The following is a 1155-nucleotide window of genomic DNA, read 5'->3' as shown; positions in this document are numbered from 1 at the left end:
GTTCAGTGAACTTCACTTATAGGCCATCAAAGCCTCATCTGAACATGGATGCACCACTTGCATAGATTTAATACTTGTAAATAAACAGCTAATCACACAAATCACTGCAACAATAATAGTAAACATTGTTTAATGTTAATCCTTGGACTCCACCTCTTGACGCATGGACACTCCCATGCGTCAACTCACCAAACCTGGATCCCTGTCTTAAAAACTGGCCATCATGGCCTGGAAGACAAGATCTGGAAATAAAATCAAACTTCACACGTATAAACAATTATATCAAAAGAGTAATAAGCATTCAGCACGGGCAAGACAAGTGTCATGTGCAGGTTTTCTCAAATCATTAAATCACTATTGTTACCATAATTCGCCTCAAACATGGATCATCCCATGTGCTCAGTTAACATTAATGTAATCGGTGACTTCTCTTAAGCAAAGTCACTCCACTCATATATTATTATGGGTTCAAAAGTGGCCAGCAAATGAGCCCATAATAAACTATTCCATAAATACCGTAATCTCTTATTTGTTTTACTCATGTCACTTGTCCGCTTCTGCCGAATCCTCCACAGTATTCTCAAAGAAACAAACATTAGCAATACACACTGACTGTGGTCAGACGGAGGTCAGACACAGGTCAACAGGTTCCAGAGGTGCCATAAAAACACCATAAAATCAACCATCCATTGCTGTGGAAAATATGTTATTCATATCATCAAAGTAACCGTCACATTTTCCCAAAAACACAATGCAACGGCATCACCACTCATAACCTGTAAACACAGTTTTCCTCACACATAAACCCAAAAATCCTGTAGTAGGAAAAACATCAACCAGTTGTCCTGGTATAAATCATGTGATCAAACCACATGAAGAACTGTAATGCTGTAGAAAAGAAAATGCAAATGTTAGCGCTGTGCAGATGTATACAATTTCTCAGTTTCTTTTACCAGTCAGTCAGCTTTCTTTCCTTTCACTCACGTATTCATACATTCATTCTTTCTTTCTTTGCTGATAGTGGAATCGATTGTCGCATTTAGTTTCCACTCTCAGCAAAATGACGTCATGTCAAAAAGAAAAAGAACTTCTAGATCGGATTACCTTGCTGAATCCGGTTTAGGCTGGGACATTCATTTAATAATTGTCCCAAAT

This window comes from Haplochromis burtoni, unplaced genomic scaffold (assembly GCF_018398535.1).
Source record: "Haplochromis burtoni strain Fernald_Lab_line unplaced genomic scaffold, NCSU_Asbu1 Contig_992, whole genome shotgun sequence".
NCBI lineage: Eukaryota > Metazoa > Chordata > Actinopteri > Cichliformes > Cichlidae > Haplochromis > Haplochromis burtoni.
The sequence above is the reverse complement of the archived record's forward strand: the minus strand, read 5'-3'. Positions refer to the sequence as shown.